Source organism: Glycine soja, chromosome 9 (assembly GCF_004193775.1).
Source record: "Glycine soja cultivar W05 chromosome 9, ASM419377v2, whole genome shotgun sequence".
NCBI lineage: Eukaryota > Viridiplantae > Streptophyta > Magnoliopsida > Fabales > Fabaceae > Glycine > Glycine soja.
Genome location: NC_041010.1, coordinates 19,266,771 through 19,290,033, shown reverse-complemented (window position 1 = coordinate 19,290,033; position 23,263 = coordinate 19,266,771). Strand labels below are relative to the sequence as shown.

The following is a 23,263-nucleotide window of genomic DNA, read 5'->3' as shown; positions in this document are numbered from 1 at the left end:
AAGGAGATTCTAGTAAAAATCTAGATGAATTGGATGTTGAAGATGAGAAATATGATTTTAATGATGATAACAATGATAAATAAATTTCATATTGTAGTATGATTCTATGCTTTGTGTATAATAATCATCTTATAGTTTACATATATTTTATCACATGTTCACCTCAAACTTCTTACAACTTTATCTTAAATAATTTTTCATTAGATAAACATGGATAGGAGGTTAGTGCTTCCATGCAACAATGATAAAGGGAAGGGTAAGGTTGCAGCAAGCAATGTAGGGAAAAAGGCTCCATGCACACACAATTTCAAATGTGCATATTGTCCCTTTCATTTACATAGGTTTTGGCATCATATGTTGAGGTTCATCATCCTCAATACCTAAATAAGAATTACCATTTAACCATGCTTTTAGCTACAACATCACCTTCACCTACACTAGACACAAGGTGTTGAGCTATTCCCCAAATGTTATCGTCATCACCACTGCATCATGACATCTTATCACCCTCACTTTCATTAGAAGAATGATTAGCACTCGATAAAGGATCAAAATTAATAAAAGATTCAAATTGCTAAAATGTTCAGCTTATAATATTACTTGGCTACTTGCTAGTATATATGTAAGAATTGTTACATTATTTTTATTATTGTTTTAGTGAATTGAATAATTTGATATTATTAACTATATTTGATCATTAATCAGGTTTACACCATGCAATAATGTGTCTTAGTCCATTACAACAATTAATTATATGGTCCTAATTTTTAAAATCATACATATTAGGGATGATGTTCTCAAATGAGATGCTAGAAAATTAGTTCAATACCTTCTAGGTAAATTCAATATATTTATATTATTTTTTATTTAATTTTTAACTGCTAAATTAAAATGGTAAAAAACACACAAAAAGATTAGTTGAATCGGGTGTATGTGTGTCTTATAAAACTCTTTTGCAAAACATACTTTTAAACAAAATATACACTTGTCTAATGAAAAACGGGTGAGGAAAATGAAAAGAGAGAAGGCACAAAATGTTTATATTGATTCGTTCAACCTAAGCTACAAGTTCCTCGAAGGTGTTACAGTTTGGGGTGGGAATAGGCCAGACCGGCCTACAGGGGCCTACGACCTGGTCTACATAAAGCCAGGTCTGAACTGACCTATTTAATTAAAAGGTTAGGCTCAGACTTTTTTAAAAGCCTATTAAATTAAATAGACCAGGCTTAGGCTTATTAAAAAGCCTTATAAGCCTGATAGGCCGGCCTATATATATATATATATATATATATATATATACTTATATTATTTTTTGGGTACAATTAATTTTTTTTAAACTATCAGACTTTGATTACACATTACTGTTCCATAACTTCTATTCCTATAATCAGGTAAGACTTTAATTACAATTTAGGTGTGAGTCATATGCCCCTTTATACATTAAGAGCAAAGGGATATTAAAGATTTAATGTAAAGAAGACTTTTAAAAAGACTATCAGGCCAGACTAGGCTTTTAAAAAGACCAGACCGAGCAAAAATAAAAGCCTTTGATAGGCTATAGGCCAGGCTCAAGCCTCAAAAATTCATCTTAGGCTAGGCTCAGGCCTTTCAAAGCCTGGTCTGGCCTAACCTATTCCCACCCATAGTTACAGTAACTACACAATGATCACAACAACTATTCTTTGAACCACTTATGGCTTCACAACCATAATCTTATACACAAGATAAAAATACAAGAAGAAAAAAATTTCTCGAATATAAGAAAATTTTAACTAACTTTACCTTATTTAATGTTACTATATCTAAAATACCCTTCAATTAATTGAGGTGTTAATTTGAGTGACTCTTTATTATCCTTGAAATCAAGTTCCAATGAAAGGCAAGTTGGGAAAAATTACTTTTTAATTGAAATTGATGCAATTAAATGTGCTTAACTAACTTTCTTAGTTAGTGTGTCATGTTTTTTCTTCTTCTTATATTTGAGACCAAATGAAGTATTATATAACACTCCTTCAATTCCTATATATAAGACCTAATTACTTAATTAGTCAAGATTGAATAAAATGATTAGTTTAGTTAATAGTAATAAATTTGCCTTAAATTTGTAACTTTTTCCAAAATTATCTTTGTCGTTAATATTTCTCTCTCTTCTAATGATTTGTAAATACATTCTCTTTCTTCTTTTATTGAGGATTATTTTTATTATAACAATAATTAATGCAAGAAACATTATAGATTGGATCTTATAAAAATGAATAAACACCATTCCAAACTTGGGTCTTATAAATAGGAACAGAGGGAGTACTAAGTCTCTCCAGGCTTTCACAAAAAGAAAAGGTTGAAGGTTACAGACCAAATATGCTTACAATGAGAATATATGAATGTTAAACACATTTACAATGTAAGAAACATTATAGATTGGATCTTATAAAAATGAATAAACACCATTCCAAACTTGGGTCTTATAAATAGGAACAGAGGGAGTACTAAGTCTCTCCAGGCTTTCACAAAAAGAAAAGGTTGAAGGTTACAGACCAAATATGCTTACAATGAGAATATATGAATGTTAAACACATTTACAATGTAACTTTACAATGTAAAAAATAAACTATTTAAGCTAGTGAAGTAGTCATCCAAGAATTTAAAGCTTAGAGTTCAAAGAAAAAGTTCATTTAGAAAGTCAAATAGATCTTCTAACTTCGAGTCTCCCTTTTATATATGGATCTCTTCATGAAATATTTGTTGCAAGAGAGAGAGTTTCTCAAATACACTACAACAAAAAATGATTCCTTGAGTGTTATTTAAGGTCTTTCATGAAAGCTTTTAATTGTCATGGAATCCACCATCGTAGAATGCTCACGCTTTCCATGATGGTTTAAAAACTATCATAGAACATGCCTTTCTATGATGATTATTTAAAATCGATGTGAAATTTGTTACGTTTTTACAAAAGAAGACTCATTTACATCTATTTTTATGACGGTTTTTTTGGAAAACTAATTTTGAAAGTGTATCTTCTATGACTGTCATATATATATATATATATATATATATATATATATATATATATATATATATATATATATATATATATATATATATATATACACACACCATAATAAAAAAGTATATAGTGGCTGAAAACCCTATCTTAAAATACAATTGTTTCATACATATGAAGACCGTAAGCCCTAAGCTGTCAGAAAGGTTAGTTTCTATACACCATATATGAACATATGTTTATAAAGTAGAATGATGATAATAGACATCACTTGAAATAATTGCCAAACAAATTTTATGAAAGTTCACCTTCAAGATTGACACCACTTCAAATAATTGCAGTATTTCCTTAATTGCACAAACATTTTGGTGTGTTTTATCATGATCTATAGAAGGGTTAAGCTTTGATGTGTACTCTCCAACTTATAACCAGAAAAGGCTCTCATTTCTTAGCTTCACTAAACAACCCACTCAAGCCTTCAACAACAATTAGAAATGAGAAATGGGAAATGCATATTGAATTCATTTGTTTGGTTGTCATTCACCAAAATTGACACGACTACTATAGATAAACATTCATGAATCCAAGACCTACACTTTAATGAAAACCCTATCCTCATCATCATGTAGTCTAAAAACTCCCAACACACTAACTCATATGTCCTTTTAAAGTCCACTTTAAAAAAAAGTACCTCTTTATTATCATATTTAGATTTATCTACCAAATCATTTGTAATAAGCACACCATCAAGGATTTGGTATTCTCTTACAAAAGTTGTTTGAAAATCAAATATGACTTTTGAAACCACTCGTCTCAACCTATTAGTTAATAACATAGCCAACAACTTATACAAACACACCAATAAAGCACTACTAGAAAATAGGTTTTTTACATAAGTTATTAAGGACTTCAACATCAGTTATTAACCGATGTTGAAACTGTTGACATTAAAAGTATCAACGTTAACATTGGTTTTTTAAAAACCAACATTGGTTTTAGAAAAACCGATGTTGTTTTTTGGATTTTATTAATATCCTATCTATTTTTTTTATTACCAACCTATAATTATTCATATCACAACTTATCATTCAAAGTTGTAAAATACTCATAAAATAAGCCACACACCAAGAGTTATAAACAAAATATACCATGCACCAAAAGTACTTATAACATTTATGAACAAAATATGCCACAAATGTGTTCAGGATGTTCAAATTCCCACAAAATATACCACCAAGACTTATAAACAAAAATTTACAGATTGATAATAGTATAATGTAATGTACTTTAATTACAAAAAAAAATCCAAAATAAAACAAAGTTAGAAGTTGCATCTGAGAACTCAAATATAATTTGAGTTCCAGTTTGCAAATTTTATGATTGTGCAAAAGTCCTCCATCTATTTCCAATTTTACAGTCTTCCTCCAATGATTATAAATAGTCTTGCACTCCGTAATCCCTACCGAATTTAGATGGGTGAATCCTGTAGCTTTCATAAATGAGTACATGGTACTCAACACATCCTAAAATTAACATTAAGTTCATATTAGATATGAAGATGATTTTAAAATTTGCAGAGAAAGGAGTACTTAATTACTCACCAAACTGCTACAAGTCACTTTCTGCTCGCTCAGTAGGACTTTAAAAGTGACTGAGTTAGGAACTTGGTGGTACAAGGAGTGTCATTTAGGATAAGCTTTTGGTTTAGAGCTCCTTTTGAGATGGTGAGGAAGAAAACACTCTGTCCAAAATGGGTCATGGTCACTAGATGATTTCTAGTGAGTCCATAGAAATATTTGAGTTCTACCCATCCAACCAGTAGAGTTGGGTTCACCAGATCTTGGTTGTATGTAATAGAGTGCATGTTGTCATTACTTTGTAACAGATGCCAAGTGTGTTCTAGTTCATCCTTCGATCTTACAACAAAGGACCAACTGATTTCACCATAAAGCTACATTTAACAATCAAACTAATATAAGCAAATGTGTTATATCATGTCATGTTTATTTGAGACTAATCTTGAAATTTTTAACATGATCCATAATATGAACTGTGTTGAACATTTCCTCTGGTTTTTTGTTAAATCTTCATAATTGTCCTAACCATTTCCTTCTAGTTATGTTGATATTCATTCATTGTTTCTAAACTCCAATTACAATATTAAAGTTACTATTAAAAATAAATATGCATGCCATCTACTAGTAGTAAATCAAGACATATGAGTTTGGTCGAGTACATGCCACGGAGTTGAAAGACACAATGCATATACCCATTTTTTAAAACCAAGAATGATATTCCTATTTTGAAAAAAAATTGGGGGCCTAAGGCTGTGGCAGAATTTTACACCAGCACAAAGTTCAATTAACAAGCATCTTCATGTTAGTAATACGCACAAAGTCCCATTATCAATATTTGTATATCTAGAAAATAACACATGTTTTCAGCAACATACACAAAAACATGCATTTTCATGTTAGTAATACACACATTAACAAGAAGCAATACGCACATCAAAATGAGAACTAGAAATCATCAAAACCAAGAACGAGCCCTAGCTTCTCACTTACCATCACCATCAAAACCAAACACAGAAACAAGCATTTATAGAAGACTAACCTTTCGTGACCGAGAATGAAAGTGAGTAGAGCTGTGAGGGAGAGCGAGAACGAGAGTCAGAGATGATAGGGAGAGCGAGAGAGAACAATGTCGCCGCACCACCACAGAGAGTGCGTGAGAATGAAACTAAGAATGAAAGCGTGAGAGATGAGCGAGAATGAGAGTGCGAAAGATGAGTGATGTGAGAACAAGAGCACGAAAGTGAGAGATGGTTCAGAATGAGCACGAGAAGAGGAAGAAACAAATTTAATTTAGCTAACACAACATAGGTTTTCCAAAAAATCAACATTAACATATTTTTGTTACGTCGTTTTTTTTAAAAAATCAATGTTAACTCGAGTTTGTTAACATCAGTTTTGAAAGATCAATGTTAATGAACTCATGTTAACATCAATTTTTAAAAAACCGATGTTAACAAACTTATGTTAACATTGGTTTTTTCAAAAACCAACATTAACGAACTAGCGTTATTTATGAATATGCCATCATGTTTTTTGTTAACATAAGTTTTTTTTAAAAAAAAAATCAATGTTAACATAGTGATGTTATATCCATTCTTTCTATTATTGAAGAGTTATTAGTCAAAACTCCCCCACTTCTTGCGAAAAAAATTTCTTTGGCATTAGAAAAGACCTATTTTACCATTTCACATTCTTTCCATTTTCATGAACTTCCTCCAAGAAAGCCACAAGAATGGATCCTATGGTGTCACAAAATTCCTTAAGAAAGGAAAAAAGTTTTCCATCAAGTCCTGGGCTATTTGAACTCTCACAACTCCATAATGTCACCTTAATCTCTTCTTTAGAAAAGGATCCACCAAAAAACTTAAAATCACAACATCTTTTGATAACTGAGCAAGCTACATAGTTCCTAACCTCGATCTGCATTGATTCGAACCACTAAAAATGCTCCTTATTTAGTCTTCACTACTACATAAAAGGGCTTTAACATTGATTCTAGAGAAGTTTCCACATTGATTCTAGAACCGATGTTGAAATGGCCATCATTGAAAGTAGGCATTTTCAACATCGGTTTTAAAAAATCGACGTTGAAAATCATTGTTTATATCGATTCTAGCTGAAAACGATGTAGAAATATGACCAAAATTGTGTATTTTGAAACACTTTCTACATCGGTTCTAAAAAAATGATGTTGAAAGTTGTATACAACATCAATTTTTGGCAAAATTGATATTGAATGTGTTTACCACATCAGTTTTGGCCAATATCGATGTAAAAAGTATCTTTGCAACATCGGTTTTGGCCATAATCAATGTTGTAAAAATACTTTTTACATCGGTTTTAAACCAACCGATGTTTTTTGCAAAAAAATTAATAATAATTAACAATTAATTTTATCGCTAAAATGACTTATTTCACTATTGCTCATTTTAGTTGACTCAAATCCGAAAAATAAAAGTATTTACAACCTAATAACAAAATTATAAAGAAATTCTATAGCATCTAGCAAGCTAGAAGAACAAATGCATAGATATATTTACCACTAAGAGAAACCATAACTTTTCTATCATGATTAAAAATAGAGGTCATGAGTGACTCTATCAAGCATTTATGTAACTTAATCATATATACAACCCGTTTTTCACTTTGAGATAAAAGAATAAAAAATCTATTAATTTACCAAGATTCTATCAAGGTTTTTCGCATGGATCAAACAACTCTATGATGTTCCATGGTGAATCAAGGATTCAAGATTCTATCTATGAACCAAAATTTTATTACATAATCTTCGCTCATGAAATTTTTAAAATTACATAAGTTAATCCACTATCCATTGGTCGATAATGTCCACTATAAGCTGAGATAGATTGAAAAATCAAAGCCATTGTGCCATTGATAATCAAACATTTGCAATTCACATAAATTAGGCATGTCACATTTGCAATCCACTATCTCCTTGTCACTATAAAAGCTAGCAGACAAATATCATAAGAAGTTCCATTAGCACAATAGTTTAGTCATGCAACCTATGAAGTTAATTCACCTTAAGAATTCCATTCTCTTCCACCAGCCTTCTAGCAGCTAATGTAGCTCCTCCAGCCAAAACACTAGAATGATGAAATAATGTTTCTTTTTCTACAAGATTAATGCAATGTAATAGTGGTACAAGAAAGACATGGTAATTGTCTTTAAAGAAAATAAGTAACTTTAAAATGTAACTACCCTTGAATTGTTACCTTGACAACATAAAGTTTCTTGCTCATTACAAATATCCATTTTGCATCTTCAGAATCTTCATTTGTGTGAAGCAAATCTCCATATTGCTAGTCGATAATTTTGCCCACACGCTCAATGTATTCATACCGTTCTCTCTCTTGCTAATTTAAGAAAATAATAACCAGTAGAAAAAAGAATATAAAAATAGAGCAACATGTCAAACAACCTCATGCATTTAAAAAATATATATAATATTCACACACAATCAAATCGAAGATGCACATATAGGTCCCAAATACTTGATGCACTGTTTTTGAAGCTTTGATCAAGAGCATTGTTCAAGATCAAGATTCTTCCCATTTCCTAAACCCAACCTGCAGGAGAAGAAATAAAAAATTTTCAGTGTCACAAACCAAACTAAGTCCTCTATTTCTCCCCCTTTTCAATCATACTCAGCACCTTAATGCCACTATGATATAAGCTATGTGTTAAGATGAGAGACAAACAAGAAGTAAAGTTACAATTCCTTGTTTTTTATTAATCATAAACTAGATATAAATATCCATTTCAATTTTCCAATTCTATACAAATAATTTGTAAATCATGAATCATACTTGAATGCAAAAGCATAATTAGTGATAGTATATGGTATGGAGAAACTCGAGGTGATTAATTTGACGTTGATCCATACAAGTGTATGATAACAACAAGATTCCCAAGTTCCCACAATGAAAATATCAAATAATAACATCATTATGAGTTTTGAAATTTCTAGTTTATGACGTTTATCTATATAAAGCTTCTAATTACAAAGAAATGGACCAGGCAGTTCAACTTATTGTATTGAAACAACATACATAGGTGAAAAAATCTATGCACATAAAAACACATGACCAATTATAGAACAAACACGGTTCCTGAATGATTGCTTCAATTTACAACTCAAATCACAACAAAATTGGTTAAATCTTAACCCAAGATTAGAAAGAGTAACAACCTTTCTTTTAGTTTCAGTCAAGTAAAATAATCTTGCCAATAAAAAACAGTTGACTAACATCTGTTTTACACCATCAAAGTTAGTTGGTGAAGGCATGATTCCACCCAACCTTTCCAATTGTGCAAGTCATCAGCATCAACTTGCAAGTAGTTTTTATAGCTTTCAAAGACACTGTACTTTTCAAACAGAGCCTTCCAACAAGCTTTACTCAATTATATTTCCTGTAATTTTTAGACAAAGGATTAATTACCAAATATTTAAATAGATAAGTATTATTATTTAAAATCAATAAGTATTAATAATATCTAAAATGATTCAACAAGTAATGATTACCCCACAAATTTTGTTGCCATATTGAAACTGCTACATCATTACACGAAGTGTGCTCATAGAATCATTAAAACTAGAATTCATATAGGGATAGGCAGGGGTAATGATTGACATATGATGGGATCTGTCACAAGGATTTTTTTCCAGGATGCCAAACAGGAAACCCAAGATCATTCTCCTCTATTGGACATAACATGACAGAAGTTGGCCATTGCCACTGTGTATATACCCTGAAGAATCTAGAAGCAAGCATACTTGGAATTGGTTTTAGATAAAACTGGCACACTCAAGCTACAAGAAGTGCCAAGTTAACACCACCAAGAAAACCTGTCACATGAAAATAAACATTAAAAAACGTAACACAAATATTTATGAACAAACCAATAACCATATTAGTGGATACTGGAAGCAAACAAATGAATTAACATAATTAGAAAGAATGATGTAAAAAAAATTAAAATATCACTCACATTAGAATAAATGCCTCGCCCTTTGGCCCAAAATTTCAAGCAACAAAGTGTTGTGAGAAAGTGCTATAAGCCATAAAAAATAAAGTGTAGAAGTATTAGGTGAACAGTAAATATTATGAAATGGAAGGGTTAATGCAATCAGAAGAAACATCCTAAAAATACCTCAACATTAGGAACAAGCTTCAGAATTTGATCTACAACCTTACAACCATTCAAACTTCACACGGTAGGCTCATCAACATTGTGTAGAACAAAGACATCAGATATATCCAAGTTCTATTCATGAATGGAAAAGGAAAAGGTTCCAAAATATGACACAAAAACTACAAAACTTGCATGATACAAATCACTGAGTTTGGAATATAAAAATATTTAATTTTTTAACTTCTTTGACCTCATGATAACATCAAGCACAACTCAATCTGAATATAATAAACTTAGTAAGACATTTAGGTAGTAAAGATTCATCAAATATTACAACTTACAAGCTTAGGGTGAGTGGTAGTTTCTTTAAAATCAGTGCTTAATTGTTAATTTCCTAGCCTCTCACTCTTTTTTCCTCATGTATTGTTGGCAAAGATGTGATTCATATTTTACTAAAATCAATTCCCAAGATTCATAATATGGTCAGAGGTGACTTTGGCTCCTTGCATGGTTTTGATTTCCAGGATAAGAAATCCCGCTAGGATATAAATCAACGGAGAAATTTTCAAAGTTTTACCAATCCTTTGCCTTACAAGAACTCTTCCTTGGATTTGAATGCATACTTTATTGGGGAAGCATTTGCTTATAATAACACTAAAAATCATAGAAAGGGTACTAAGCATGGTTTTGATGGGATGAGATATGACTCTGCTTCTAACTCTAGTGATCACTATGAAGAGAATAACCTTGTGGTTAAGCAGACAGATTCTCTGCTACATGGCTATGAAAAATGCAACCTAAAGAATGTACAAAGGGGTGAATATGTGAAATCTAAACCTTTAAATTTAGTACATAAGTCAATCCAATCAACTGCTTCTTTATCATGAAAATAAGCTAATCCAATCAATTAAACCAAACATAGAAAATATCACCAACTATCCACCAATAATCCATAACCAGATTCAATCAACGAATAATGAACACCAGAAAGAGAAAAAGAGAGAGAGAAAAAAACTCACAGGAAAATAAGAGAGATCCAATGTTGTGAGCTCCTTACACTTAATTGCAACCAAATCCCCAATTCCCACACACCACTTCAAGAAAATTAGCTTAAGCTTCTTGCACCCCATCACAATACATCCAATCCCCATATTCGTCACCATCTTGCACCTCGCTAGCCACAACTTCCGCAGGTTCTGCGCATGCGCCATCGCAGCAACGCCGAGGATGCTCAGCTCCACCAAGTGCTCGCACCGTGCGTTGAGGCTTAGCAGCCCAATCCCCGTGAACCACCATGATAGGTCCAGTCGTGATCGATGGGTCATTTTCACACAAACCCTAACATTCAAGTTTCTTGAACTGTACTATGCACACAAAGGAATGATTTATATCTCTTGAAGGAGAAACCCTAGCATCGGTCTTAAGGCGTTTGTCGGGGCGGTCATCAGCAGCGACGGGCGGGTCGAATTGAGGGAGGGAAATTTTGGTGTGTGGCGAGAGGAAAAGAAGAGGAGAATGAGTTGTATTTTGGGAGGATGAGAAGAAGAATAAAGAAGAAAAATGGAGAGAGAAGTAGGGTGATAGTGATTTTAATATAGAAATACACAACATCAGTTTTAAAAAATCGATGTTCGTGAACAATGAATAAAAAGTGTAACATTGGCTTTTAAATAACCAATGTTAAAATCGCCCTGTTCACATCAATTTTTTTTTAAAAAAAAATCAATGATGTAAGTAGTTAGACAACATCAGTTTTTAAATAACCGATGTTAAAATCACCTCAATTCAAAAAGAAAGTGAGAGAATTTTAAAAGAGAACTTAATTGTCAAATGCTCTATCAACAACTATTGGTCAAACACTTGCAAATCTATTGAGAATTCTCTAGGATCTTCAATTTGTATCATCTACTCTAAAGGAGAGAAATCTTTCTATTCATCTCTTGAACTCAGTTGTAATCAAGAGACGAAGTGTCTCTTGGAGTGTGAGAATCTTGAACACAAGGGTGAGGGATCCCAAGGTGTGTTCAAAGTCTATAAAGGATTTATAGAGATAGTGAAAAATCTCAAGTGGATTACTTGAGGACTGGACGTAGGCACGGGAAGTGGTCGAACCAGTATAAAATCTCAAGTGGGTTGCCAGAGAATTGCAAACTCGATTTATATTGGTTCGATCACTTCCCGTGCCTACGTCCAGTTCTCAAGCAACCCACTTGAGATTTTCCACTATCTCTATAAATCCTTTACAGACTTTGAACACACATTGGGATCCCTCACCCTTGTGTTCAAGATTCTCACACTCCAAAAGACACACCGTCTCTTGATTACAACTGAGTTCAAGAGATGAACAGAAAGATTTCTCTCCTTTAGAGTAGATGATACAAATTGAAGATCCTAGAGAATTCTTAATAGATTTGCAAGTGTTTGGCCAATAGTTGTTGAGAGAGCATTTGACAATTAAGTTCTCTTTTAAAACTCTCTCACTTTCTTTTATAAGTCAGATACACACATATATATAGACCCATCATGCCTTTTTAAAATGGTTTGAAGAGATGTGTTTTTTCAAAAAAAAATCTGAAGTTTTCTCACTTGGTAATCGATTACACAGTTATATTTTGAAGGGTCATGACTTTTCAATTTGAATTTCAAGAGTTCTATTACTGGTAATCGATTACAAACATCTAATAATCGATTACAAGATTCAAAATTCAAATTTTAAAACCCTTTTGAAAAGCTGATTTGCAAACTTGTCTTCTGGTAATCAATTACACTGTCTGGTAATCGATTACTAGTGCCTTTGATCTCTTGGAAACAATTTGTTTTGAGGCAAAAACCAATCAACCAATGAGATTGTTTGAGGCCTTATCTTTTTCTTGATCTTGTATGCTTGACCTTGAATCAATCTTGAAGCAATGCTTAACCTTTGAATGTTTGTTGAAGCAACCTTGTTTGATTCTACTTTGGCATCATCAAAACCTTGTATTCATACATTCACATTCTCCCCTTTTTTTATGATGACAATCATTATCAAGTGAATTCTTTTCGGCATCATCAAAACCTACATGATTCACACTGTTAACATCAATTTTTCTAAAACTAATGTTAGCGATGACATTTTATTTACAAAAATGCCACCGCGTAATTTGTAACATCGATTTTCATCATAACCGATGTTAACAGGGCCATCCTATTACTTTAGTAGTGCTTGCTCTTAAGCTCAACTACCCCTTCCACTTTGATCCCATCAAACTCTAAACATAAGATGTTATCTCGCATTTTCTTCTTCACCATAGAAGAATGGAAATGCTTTGAATTTGCATCCCCCTCCTATAACCATCTGAATTTTGATTTTTCCATAAGATTACTCTTCATATTTGAGAATTTAAAAATGTTAGCCATACACTTTATCCTTAGCACAACCATGTTATCCATGTAACATACTGTTGTTGATTGATTGGCTTTCTAGCTAGGCTTATTTACCATCTATTATTTGTGATTTATGTAGTAACCATTATGTTTAGAGTGAAACAAAATGATAAAAGAACTTGACAAGTGATTTGGTATTCTCTTAGTATTTGGATTATAAATCTTAACAATATCATTTTTTTTGTCATCATTAGTTTGTGTGGAATACCTATCAATTTTCCCGATGACTAATTTTTGCTAAGAAATATGACTGATTACTTTTAGTCGGATTTCTCCTTCAATCATATTTTTTTTTTCATTCACAAGACTCAAACTCAAGTTTAATCATCAGTTTTTTATGTTTTGTTAATTAGAAATTATTAAGAATGGGTCTTGGGCAAAAATTTATGCTAAGTTAGTGTGGTTTTCTCTCTCCTTTTCAAACGTTTGGTGTATATGTTGCTCCTTTGGTTTGTATGCATCAAACCTTTTCTTAAGTCTTCTATGTTTTTTTTTTTTTGTCTGTAATATGCAATTTTTTTTTTACCTGGTTCGTTTTGTACACTGCTTGAAATTGAAATATCTATTTTAGTTTCCAAATTAATTATTATCATCTTATTATAGAAAAGGTAAAAAAAGGTTGTTATTTTTTAAGGAGGTAAGAAATAATTTATCCTATTTTAAAACAAATCCAAGGATAGATGTGCCCTCATTTAAACTTTCGCATCAGTCATATGAGCATTTATCAACCCATTTCATACGAAAAAGACACCTGAAAATGCATGAACCTATACTTCAATGTTATGGTGAGAACCTTGTTTTTTAAAACCCAAGACAAAAATATTCTGAACATGTATCTAGCTAGCCTTATCATAATAATAATTATATAAAAAAACAATATAGATCTTCATCGCCGTCGGATAGAAGCATTTAAATCTATTTACGTATTCGTGTAGCACAAGGCTTTATTGCAAAATGGTTGACATCCATTCTTCAAACCTAACTCAATTTGCTCCACACAAGTAAAATCTTCCAGACACAAATTTCATATATAATATACATATATATATATATATATATATATATATATATATATATATATATATATATATATATTAATATGAAAGATGAAACAAGCAGATTGGGAGGTGCGAAGCTCTAGTTCTGGGAAGCAATGTCATACTCATGAGGGAAAGAGATACGAAGGAACAAATGGAAAGTGACCCTTGCTTTTTGCCTTGTGTATGTACACCTAAGAAGAAACAATTAACCCAAAGACTAGTGGATGTTAGCTAGAAAATAGAGAATTAAGGTATGTGTATATATATATAACGACGAAGAATACGCCAAAATTTGAGCCAAGCCAGACCGACATGCCCAGAGCAAGGGTTTATTTACTTACCATCTGAAAGAGAACTAAATGGACGTATATACCTAGGGTTTTGGTTTATTCTTTAGGAAATAGTAAAAATACGATTTTCTTATTTCTATTGTAATATTTATATTATAATAGTTACTAAAAATATTATATTATTTTCACTTGTCTATTTTAAAGAATTGTAAACAGTTTAATTTTTATTATAGAAATAAAATACTAACAAAAGCATATCAATATATCATTAATAAATAATAATTTTCTTAGTGATTATTACCAAAATATAGACAAGAAATACATGAAGCAACATGTAGGTAGGTTCATTTTCTTCTTGATTATTCTGTGCCCTGACCCTTTCGCTGGTTTGTACGTAGGTGAATGAGCACCAAAAAATTTGGACATATACATGGTCACAGCTCACATGTCTTGGAGTAATTATTCCCAATAAAGACGTCAAGTATTTATGAGACTTGGCTGACAGGTGGGTACTATTCCTTTCAAGTAAAGCTACCCATTACGATCAAGAGGATGAACTGTTAAGTATTTGTCATTTTGTTTAAAAACTACAATACCTGTGGGGTGCAGCGCTATTTCAAACACTGGCCAACTTACATTATTTGAAATTTAAAATAAAAAAGTTTCAGATTAATGGCATGTACGTGTTTGGGAGGTTTGTAGATGATGAGAGATTGACACTTAGTAAAAATATCTATAGATGTGAATTGCAAATGTATATAAAATAAAGATAGATGTATGGGATTTCTTATCATATATCTATTTGTTTTTAGAATAACTATTTTAATAAATTATATTTTTCATATACATCAAGAAAATCAAAGTTCTGTCAAGAAAAAAAAATGAAATTTATAATTTTTAAGCTTAATCGTAAATTTTATCACTTAACTTTTTATTATTTTAACATCTAAGTTTTATTTTTGTTAATTTTAGCACCCAAGTTTTCAATGTTTGCGTATTTTACCATTACTGGCAGACTTACTTACCAAACTATGTGGTTTTGTAAAATTGTATACCAAACTAAGTGGGTTAGAAAATTATTTAACAAATATGGATGATTTTAACTTTTAACATCGGTCATAATCAAAACCGATATAGAAAAATGATTTTTTACATAGGTTATAACTACAATTAATGTAGAAAGTCATTTTTCTACATTGATTATAACTATAATGGATGTACAAAAATCTTAAAAAGAAATTTTTTACATCATTTTGTTACTAATGTGATGCTAAAATATACAAAAATAAAAAAATTGAATGGTAAAATTTGTAAAATATTAAAAGATGAATGATAAAATTCGTGAAAAAAAACAACTTGAATTGTATAATCCCCGAAACTATGGAAGTTGAATGGTAAAATTCACAAAAATAAAATTTGAATGATAAAATTCATAAAATAATAAAAACTTGATGGTAAAATTTACAATTAAGTCAACTTTTTAACATAATTAAGCCAAGTTTGGTGGTAAAACTTTTTATGTGATGTGAATGAGTCAAATTTAGGGAATATCACTGAATTCTCACTAGGCAAATGAAAGTACAACCTTTCAATAGCAGGTGATTTCTTGTGAACCTGGAATGAAAATATTCTCCAATAAGCTTCATCAAGATAGTGCTTAATCTCATCAACGGTTGTTCCATCTTCATTTTCGATAGGCACAAGAGCTGCGGTTATGCGATCATAATCTTTATTAATATACTTGATGAGAATCTTAAAACTGGCCAAATACAGAGACCTATTGACCAGGAGTAGGACCAAACAGTCAGTGGATACCCTCCAACAAATTATAGCAGACATATTTAACAAGACCCAAGTGGAGAAGGACGAAGGTCCAGAGGCTGAGGCACTACTAAGAATATTAATTGTTGCTGAAAGCCCAAACTAAGAATATTAATTGTTGCTAAAGGTCCAGACTAATTTGAAGGCCCATGCCAAATATGTTCTTTTTTATTTATATTTTTTTCGTTGTAATTTTGGCCCAAACTATTTTGAAGGCCCATGTCTATTTCTATTTTTTCAGATACACTATATGTATGTATTTCATTTTCAATAGAAGCACTTTTGACATTTGATAAAATTTTGTGAGAACTTTGTTGGATCAAGTGGCCTCAGAGTAATCAAGAAGGGGGGTTGAATTAATTATGAACGTGTCTTGACTAATTAAAAATTTATCCTTCTTAATGTTACTAGATTCAATTAGGCTTTACTACTAAGTTATGAGAAAGTAAAGAACAGAAATAATAACTTAGACAAAAGTAAAGCAGAAATAAAAAGTGCACATCGGAAAAGTAAAGAGTGTAGGGAAGAAGAAAACAAACACAAGATTTATACTGATTCGGTCACAACCCGTGCCTACATCCAGTCCCCAAGCAACCATCGGTTCTTGAGATTTCTAATAACCTTGTAAAATCCTTTACAAGAAAAGATCCACAAGGGATGTACCCTCCCTTGTTCTCTTTGAACAACCAAGTGGATCTACCCTCCACTTGAACTGATCTACAAGAGATGTACTCTCTCTTGTTCTCAGTATTACAACCCAAGTAGATGTACGCTCTACTTGTACCACAAAGGATGTACCCTCCAATGTGTTAAGACAAAGAATTCTCAAGCGGTTAGTCCCTTGAATCTTTGTAAAGAGAAACAAAAGATATCTCAGGCGGTTAGTCCTTTGAAATCTTTTGTTTAAAGGGAAGAGGAAGAATCAAAAGAATTCTCTGGCGGTTAGTCCTTTGAATCTTTTGGCAAGAGGGAGAAGGAAGAATCAAAAGAATTCTCGGACGGTTAGTCCTTTGAATCTTTTGGCAAGAGAGAGAAGAAATGAAGAAGAAGAATAGCACAAGTTTTTGGCCAATGAACTTTTCTTGAATAAAGAAAGTTTTGAACAAAAAACTCTTAGAAGAATGCTTTGAATGAATGAAAGAAATCTGAAAGTTGTCTATTTAAAATTCATGCCATGATCACATATTTATAGTCATTTGATGACTCAAGTTAAAATTTTATGACTCTTGGCAATTTCTTCAAAACTAGTCACTTTTTAAAAGTTGTGACTCTTTTGAAAACTAGTCACTTTAAAAGTTGTGACTCTTTTGAAAACTAGTCACTTTAAAGGTTGTGACTTTTGAAAAATCTTCAGAAACTAGTCACTTTTAGAATTGTGACTTTTGGTAATTTAATTTTCAAGATAAGTCACTGGTAATTGATTACCCTTGTAGTGTAATCAATTACACATCAACAGATGTGACTCTTCATGTTTAAATTTGAAAACCAACATTTAGAAACACTGGTAATCGATTACAAGCATTGTGTAATCGATTACACAAGTTTGAAATGATTTAAAAAAGTGTTATCACAAGTTGTGACTCTTGAAATTTGAAATCTAACGTTTTAAAACATTGGTAATCGATTACATGATTATGGTAATCGATTATAGCTTTGTAAATCAGTTTGAAAAAAAATGTTGGCTACTAGTAATCGATTACTGCCTTCTGGTAATCATTACCAGAGAGTAAAACTCTTGGTAAAAGATTTTTCTTTGAAAAATTCTCTTGAACAAAATTGTGTTATTCAATATTTTGAAAAACTCTTTTAATACTTATCTTAATTGAGTCTTCTCTTGAATCTTCACTTTAATATTGAATCTTGATTGAACGACTCTTTGATTCTTGAAACTTGCTTTGATTGAACGACTCTTTGATTCTTGAAACTTGCTTTGATTGAACGATTCTTTGATTCTTGAAACTTGCTTGACTCTTGATTCTTGACTTGAGTCTTTGGCATCATCAAAATAATCTTGGAAAGCATTGCTTCCACAAACTTCTCTCTGGGTTCCTCGCTGAACCAATCTTAGACTTATCAAGGTAATCCTTATGGCGTCTACCCTGACTTATCTTCCTTCGCAGGAAGTGGCATCATCCAAAACTCTTTAACCTGTATCAAGTGATCCGCTCCTAGTAAGGTTCACATCATTAGGTATCAGAGCTTCGACTCTTGATACAGGTTCTATCCTATCCAATTCTTTTTCTTCGTAATTTGTCTCGGGTTTGTATTTTGTTCTTGTTCTGTTATTTGTGTCTTGTTGTGTTCTTCTTTATGTTCTTGTTATGTTCTTGTTCTTGCTCTTTTTCTTGTGTCTTTCAGATTCTGTGTCAAAAAAAATATTATGTTTGAATTCTGTTACAAATTCAGTTTGGGGACAATTTGGCTTAGAGGTTTAGGGTTTAGTACACTCTTGAATCTATTTTCCTATTTGCCTATAGAACGAATTTCCTAAATTATCCTAGACAAATTTGGAAAGAAAGCATTATAAAAAAAAGGTTGCAAAAAGTTTGAAAAAAAACTTGCATAATGTTAAAAAAAAGAAAAAAAAATGGGTGTTTGATCTTTGAACACGGATTTGAGGCAATTAGAGACATTTTTTGGCAAAAATCGTAAACCAAATCCCCTTCGGATATTAACTTAGACATTCTTCTCTGAATTCTGAGCGTTTTGACATATAGTGGGCCTCAAACGAACAACCGTACAAAAGTTATGACCATTTGAAGTTTACATGTCATCTTCGTTAATTCTGTTCTCTTCTTCTCTGTGATTAAGTAGCTTCTTTGTTTCTTCTATTTGTTATCCAAATCTGTTGTTAAATCTGTTATTAAATTTGTTATCAAATCTGTTATCAAATTTGTTATCCAATCTGTCATCCAAATCTGTTATTCAAATTTGTTATTCAATTTGTTATCCAATCTGTTATCCAAATCTGTTATCCAAATCTGTTATCCAATCTGTTATCCAAATCTGTTACTGAGTCTATGATAATTAAACTCTCTTTCCTATTATATTACCTTGTGCATCTAATTTGTTTCATCCAGGAACTTAAGAGGGAGTGAGTGGTAAAAGGCAAGAGTGAAAAACATCACACAAAAGCCTATATTGAGAGCATCAAACACAAGTGTACTACCATCAAAGAGAGAAACACGTGAGTAGAGTATGGTGAGGTCCTGAAACCTTTGTTTAAAATTACTGCAAATTTTCTTCTCTGTTAATTATGGCAAGAGCTGGTGATGGTGGTGGTGATTATCATGAACTAGATGGATCTCGACGTTTGTTATTGGACGTAATGACTACACAAATGCAACGATTGTTGAACCATAACAATGAAGATCTCTATGGACAAATTGAGGGTCTGGAGAACCAACTGAATCAGAATACTGGAAGACATTATGGTGGGAATAGAGTGGGCAATGTTAGACCCAGGAAAAACAGAATGGAGGGGTAGAACAAAATTGAGGGAGTAAAACTCAATGTACCCCCTTTCAAAGGCAGAAGTGACCCATACGCCTACCTTGATTGGGAGATGAAGATTGAGCATGTATTCTCCTGCAATGATTATACCGAAGAACAGAATGTGAAGTTAGCAGCAACTAATTCTTATATTATGCCCTTGTTTGGTGAAATAAAAATCAAAGAGAGATGATGAGAGAGGAAGGGCGGGAGATAGATACAAGGACTGAGATGAGAAGGATTATGCGGAAAAGGTATGTTCCAACATGTATAGCAGAACCATGCAACAGAAACTCCAGAGGCTGTCCCAGGGAAGTTTGACTGTGGAGGAGTACTACAAGGAGATGGATATGGCACTAATGAGGGCCAACATTGAAGAGGAAACTGAGGACACAATGACTCGTTTTCTGAGTGGCCTAAATCCTGACATTAGAGATGTTGTTGAATTAGAGGAGTATGTAGAATTGGATGACTTGTTGCATAAGGAAGTCCAGGTTGAATAGCAGCTGAAGAGGAAAATTGCAGCGAGAAGGAACTCATCCAACAATTTTAACCAGAACTGGACCAACAAATTCAAGAAGGAGGAAGGCAACTCGTCCAACCCACATGCAAAGTCAGCAGTGTCCAGTGCAGAAAAGAAGCATAATTCTGCCTCATCATCCAACATCGATACCAGAAACATAAAATGCTTTAAATGCATAGGCAGAGGACATATTGCTTCTGACTCTCTAACCAGGAGGACCATGATCATGAAGGCAGATGGAGAAATCACCAATGAATCTAAAATTAGTGAAGAAGAAGAAGTGGAAGAAGAGCTTAAGGAGGAAGCTATGCAGGGTGGTATGTTAATGGTGAGGAGGCTCTTGGGAAGTCAGACATAGCCACTGGACAACACCCAAAGAGAAAATATTTTCCACACCAGATGCATAATTAATGGTAAGCTTTGCTCTTTAATTGTTGATGAAGGAAGTTGTACCAATGTTACAAGTTCCAAGTTAGTGTCCAAATTGAATTTGGATACTAAGCCCCATCCTAGGCCATACAGACTTTAGCGGCTTAGTGAAGATGAAGAGGTAAAAGTGACTCAGCAGGTTGAGGTGTGTCTCACCATTGGAAGATACAATAATAGGGTGTTGTGTGACGTGGTTCCAATGGAGGCGACTCATATACTGTTGGGAAGACCATGGTAGTATGGCACCAAAGCAGTGCATGATGGCTTCACCAACAAGATTTCTTTCTAGCACCATGAGCAGAAGATTATTATTAAACCTCTATCCCCTAGAGAAATGTGTGATGACCAAATCAGAATGAGAGAAAATAAAGAACAAGAGAAAGAAATGAGTGAAACACCAAAGACGAATAGGAAAAAGAAGAGTGATACACATGAGAGAAAATTTACTTGTTTAGCAAAGGCGAGTGAAGTAACGAAAGTGTTACTTGCTCGTGAACCACTTTATCTACTGTATTGCAAAGACAGTAAAATTTCTACTGATAATTCTAATGAGTTAATTATTTATGTTTCTCCTAGTGTTGAACTCTTATTGCAATAATTTAAGGATGTTTTTCCCAAGGAGATTTCTCATGGACTGCCACCCTCAAGAGGCATAGAACATCAAATTGACCTCCTTCCAGGAGCTTCACTGCCTAATAGACTAGCTTACAAAAGCAATCCCTAAGAGACTGAGGCGATTAAGAAGCAAGTGCAAGACCTCATGCAAAGTGGGTGGGTGCAAGAAAGCTTGAGTCCGTGTGTCATCCCAGTTATTCTAGTGCCAAAGAAAGACAGAACTTGGAGGATATGCACAGACTGCAGGGCCATCAAAAACATCACGGCAAAGTATAGGCATCCTATTCCTAGGCTAGACGATATGTTGGATGAATTGCATGGAGCTTGTGTTTTCTATAAAATTGATTTTAAAAGTGGGTACCATCAAATTAGGATTAGAGAGAGGGATGAATGGAAAATAACTTTCAGGACTAAGCATGGGTTGTATGAATGGCTAGTTATGCCCTTTGGGCTGACCAATGCTCCTAGCACTTTCATGAGATTAATGAACCATGTGTTAAGGGAATTTCCAGGAAAATTTGTTATGGTTTATTTTGATGATATCTTGATTTATAGCAAATTCCATGATGAACATCTTGTACATTTAAGGAGAGTTTTAGAGGCCCTTAGGTGTGAGAGCTTGTATGCTAACATGGATAAATGTGTGTTCTGTATGGACCATGTAGTTTTCCTTGGTTTTGTTGTTAGTTCACAGGGAGTACAGATTGATCAAGAAAAGGTGAAAATCATTCAAGAATGGACAACCCCCAAAACTGTTGGTGAGGTAAGAAGCTTTAATGGTTTAGCAAGTTTCTATAGGAGATTTTAGTACTGTGGCAGCACCTCTTACTAAGATTTCCAAGAAAAATATAGCATTTAAATGAGGGGAAAACAAGATCATGCATTCACTACACTTAAGGAAAAATTGATGCATGCACCAATTCTTGCGTTACCTTATTTTGACAAATCCTTTGAAATTGAGTGTGATGCGTCTGGGGTTGCTTTAATTCAAGAGGGACATCCCATTGCCTACTTTAGTGAAAAACTAAATGGGGAAGTCCTTAATCATTCCACATATGATAAGGAGTTGTACGCGTTGGTAAGGGCATTACAAAATTGCCAGCATTAACTTCTACCCAAACAATTTGTCATACATAATGACCATGAATCCTTGAAGCATCTTAACGGTCAAGGAAAACTGAGTAAGAGACATGCCAGATGGGTGGACTTGAATAATTCTAATATGTCATCAAGTACAAGAAAGGTAAGTCCAATGTAGTTGCTGATGCACTTTCAAGAAGGTGTGCCTTATTCTCTACTCTTGAAACTAAATTCATTGGGTTTAAGCACATTAAAGAATTGTATGACCATGATCCAGATTTTGCTTCTCAATATTCTGTGTGTTTACATACTGCTCAAAATGGGTTCTTTCGGCATAATGACTATTTGTTCAAAGAAAAAAAAATTATGTGTGCCTAAAGGATCCATGAGGAGATTGCTTGTGAAAGAAGCCCATGCAGGGGGATTAATGGGGCATTTTGGGGTTCAAAAGACTTTAGATATGTTGCAGGAGCATTTCTATTGGCCGCATATGAAACATGATGTGCATAAGTTTTGTGAACATTGCATTGTTTGTAGGCACTCAAAGTCTAGGGTCATGCCTCACGGTCTTTATTCTCCTTTGTCTGTTCTTGAATATCCTTGGACTGACTTATCTATGGATTTTGTTTTAGGTTTTCCTCGGACAAGGAATGGTAAGGACTCTATTTTTGTGGTGGTTGACAGGAACTCAAAAATGGCACATTTCATAACCTGTAAGAAGAATGATGATGTTTGCCATGTTGCTAATTTATTTTTCAAGGAAGTGGTGCGTCTCCACGGACTACCAAGAAGCATCATTTTAGACCGAGACACCA

The 23,263-nt window shown here is 33.0% G+C and overlaps 1 long non-coding RNA gene across 4 annotated transcripts; it reads right to left on the bottom strand.

Moving 5' to 3' along the window:
• Positions 1 to 7,441: 7,441 nt before the first annotated feature.
• Positions 7,442 to 11,310, bottom strand: LOC114367241. 4 transcript variants are annotated; one of them, XR_003657142.1, is made up of 5 exons: positions 9,754 to 11,310; positions 9,592 to 9,654; positions 9,125 to 9,448; positions 8,792 to 9,012; positions 7,442 to 8,168 (listed from the first exon to the last, which is right to left on the bottom strand). It is a non-coding gene; the product is annotated as an uncharacterized LOC114367241 (long non-coding RNA). The 4 variants fall into 4 exon arrangements; XR_003657141.1 differs by having other exon boundaries at positions 10,755 to 11,310; XR_003657140.1 differs by having other exon boundaries at positions 9,592 to 11,310.
• Positions 11,311 to 23,263: the final 11,953 nt, after the last annotated feature.